The sequence below is a fragment of the Hibiscus syriacus genome, unplaced genomic scaffold, assembly GCF_006381635.1.
Source record: "Hibiscus syriacus cultivar Baekdansim isolate YM2019G1 unplaced genomic scaffold, ASM638163v2 tig00110429_pilon, whole genome shotgun sequence".
In the NCBI taxonomy this organism is placed as follows: domain Eukaryota; kingdom Viridiplantae; phylum Streptophyta; class Magnoliopsida; order Malvales; family Malvaceae; genus Hibiscus; species Hibiscus syriacus.
Genome location: NW_024062733.1, coordinates 2,066,167 through 2,069,634, shown reverse-complemented (window position 1 = coordinate 2,069,634; position 3,468 = coordinate 2,066,167). Strand labels below are relative to the sequence as shown.

Sequence of the window (3,468 nt, the reverse complement as noted above, 5' to 3'; positions counted from 1 at the left end):
ATCCGACCAGATGAAAGTCGCCAAGATGTCGCAACCACATACAGTGAACTTGGTTGCGCGATTTGTCCGACATCAGCAACCTTCCTATCAGTTGCAGTATTCATGCCCGTGTATACATTTTAACTTGATCCTCTGAGGCATCCTCATTCAAATTCTGAAAATTGGCATCTAACCAATTTAACGGTATCCGACCACCATTAAAATTTCGCGGAACACCTCCTAGATAATCCTGGCACAAAGTAGTCCAATTATTGTGCCCTATTCCTGAAATCACATCTCCATCCACCAGAAGCCCCAAGTGCATAGAAACATCCTCAAGCGTAATTGTGCACTCTCCGCACGGAAGATGAAATGTGTGGGTCTCCGACCTCCACCGCTCCACTAATGCAGAAATAATGTTTGGTTCTATCTTACAATGACCTTCATATCTAGCTATGTGACTGAATCCAGCCTCGACTAAATACTGCCAGATACATGTAGGTATCGCTAACTTAAAATTCCTAATAAAAGGATCTAATATACGGTCACTCTCTTAAAATATTAATAATTACAAAAATTAATTTATAAACTAATAATCATGCATTAAATAAATAAATTATTATTAATAATTTAAATTAAATTAAAATGTAAAAATGTTACTGTATCAGCATAATGACTCAATATATAATTTCCATCCAAACAAAGCATCCCACCTTCCATTTTATAAATGCAAAAAAAAAATTAATTAAATAAAATATTAAAATAATTAAATAATTAAATAAAATACTAATAAAATATTAAATAAAATAAAATAAAATAAAATATACCTTAAGTTGAGAGGATTTGAGAGAAGTTGAGAGGATTTGAGATGATTTGGTGTGATGAAAATGATTAAGAATGGAGGTATTTATAGGGGAAGGAAAGGGGTGTGAACAGTCTGAAATTAAAGCAAAGACGCGGCCTCTGCACCGCGTCTTATCCCCCGTGTTGCCATGTCAACGTAAGGTGTGATGTAAGGGCCGCGGCTTACCACACGTGGTGTCACATCAGCGTAAGATGCAGTGCAGGAGCTGCACCTTCCTGCAAAGGGTGTTAGATCGAAAAATAAAGTCTAAACGGTGTCTGACAGGAAAATAATGATTATTAGGGTGATTTTTCAGGAAATTCGCTGTCAGAATTCATGTTCTCAAATAATTACCAACAAATTCATAACTAACACAATATGCTTTTTGTATACACCAACACCATATTATTTAAATAATGTCATGAGTACTTTTATATTATATACAAATTTTAAATAAAATCATTAAAATTATTATTTAAAATAAATTAATATTTTAATAACGAAGTTGATATATATAAAATATAAATCCTTTATCTCTACACTTTTAACCATTTATTCAATGATATTTTTATATAAAATATTTTAGATACAACTATGACATAATTTAGTATGAGTAAAATTTCAAATTTATATATAGAGGTATATTTGACATGAAATTATACTAACAAAAGTTAAATGCCATATGTAGGATGGGAATGCCTAAGAAACGAGAATAGTGAATCTAGAACCTATGACTTGCGAGAATATGAGAGAATAAAGATCAGAAATTTAACCAATCAACTAAATGTGTTTGCTTCTATATGTAATTTTTCTTTTTAAAAGATCATATCATTATATATAATAGGTAGAATCTAGTTACATAATGTAATTTTTTAATTTTATAGTTGATTTATTGAATAAATAAAAACAAACAATTGATATTAATAACAATATTTAAGTAAAATAACAAGTAATATTTTGATAAATGAACAAATTAGCCGGATGACACATCAATTTTTAATACTAATTTAAATAGAAATATTTATTTACAATTTTTTAATTTTATTTTTAATTAAATTTATCCAAATTATAAAATAAAAAAATTAGCCGAAAAAAATTAAAAAAAATTTAGCTAAATAGAAAATTAATTGAATAAGATAACCAGTAATAGAGGTCTGATGATGAAAGAGGAAAGCGGCGAGGATTGATTTAATGACAGCATATATAAGAGAAGGGTTTTTAGATTATTTTCAAAAGTTGGATTCTTTTTGAATATTAAAATTTTATATGTATTTTTCAAATGAAAGGAAATTAAGAATAAGATACGTATTATATATTTATTGAATGGGATTTTTTTTCCAAACGACTTTGAGAATGCCGTGAAGAATGAGGCTTCGAAGAATCCTACGCAGAATGCGGAGATTCATCCACTTACACGTTACGTGATGAATTATGTCAAACTGCTTGTAAATTACAGCGAAACTTTGAATTTGTTATTGGAGAGTCGAGAGGATGAAGCAGATGGTGAGCAGAATAACGATGGTGAGCTCGAGAGTGGTGCTCCATTTGCTAAACGGTTGTTGTTGCTGATATCATCTCCGGAAACCAATCTTAAAGAGATATCGAAGCTGTACGAGGATGGTGCATTGCATTGTATATTTTTTATAAATAAGATCCTGTATATGGTGCAAAAGTTGAAGGATTCTGAGCTGGGAAAGCTTTTGGGAGACTATTGGGTTCGTATGCGGCGTGGCCAAACACGACAGTATGCTACAAGTTATCTCCGGGATTGTTGGATCAAAGCTCTGTATTGTATGAAGGATGAACGGCAGCTCTAATAACGCCTCTAAGGTGACCTTTAAGGAAAGATTTAACAACTTCAATACATGTTTCGAAGAAATATATAGGATTCAGACTTGTTGGAAGGTCCCTGATCCTCAACATTGTGAAGAGCTTCGAATTCCTGTTTCGGAGAAAAGTAATACCAGCTTACCGATCCTTCATGGGAAGGTTCGGGAGTCCGCTAGAAAGTGGAAGGTATTCTGGAAAATATATTAAGTATACGCCGGAGGATATGGAAAATTATCTATTGGATTTGTTGGAAGGAACGCCTCTCGATCTACATCACATGAGAAGAAAGAGTTCATAGGATAAGGACATCTGTAACAGGTATGGCCCTTCCCTTGTGCTCATCAAGGACTGGCTAGAACAATGGTTAACCTGTATATGTATCTGATGAGGTGTTGCTTTTAGTTTGTCTGTTTGATATTATAAACACGTCTTTGTGAAAGTTAGCTGTACTTCATGTATTGCATCTTGGACATGTTTATAGTGTATAGTTGCCTAATGTGTGAATTTGTCTAGATTTCTGGTTAGTATTTTAGGGTTTGATTTGTTAGAAAAAAGCGCATTAATCCATTATAGAAAAATATAATAATAACTTGAAATATCATTATAAAATATCAAAGGGATGAAGTGATAGAACGAGTTTACACTTATCTTGAGATTGTAATCCGAAATAACAATTTGAGACTAAATCAATCTTGAGAAAATAAACAAAAAAGGTGAAACTTCTTAGAAGAAAAGATAAAAATAAATTGAAATAAAATACTCATTTTATTTTGATCTATCGATAGGAATCAATTGAGACATGTCGCTATATAGTT

The 3,468-nt window shown here is 31.8% G+C and overlaps 1 pseudogene; it reads left to right on the top strand.

The window, feature by feature from the left end:
• The first annotated feature begins 2,247 nt into the window (after nucleotides 1-2,247).
• LOC120124762 lies at nucleotides 2,248-3,169 on the top strand (annotated as a pseudogene).
• The last annotated feature ends 299 nt before the right edge of the window (nucleotides 3,170-3,468 follow it).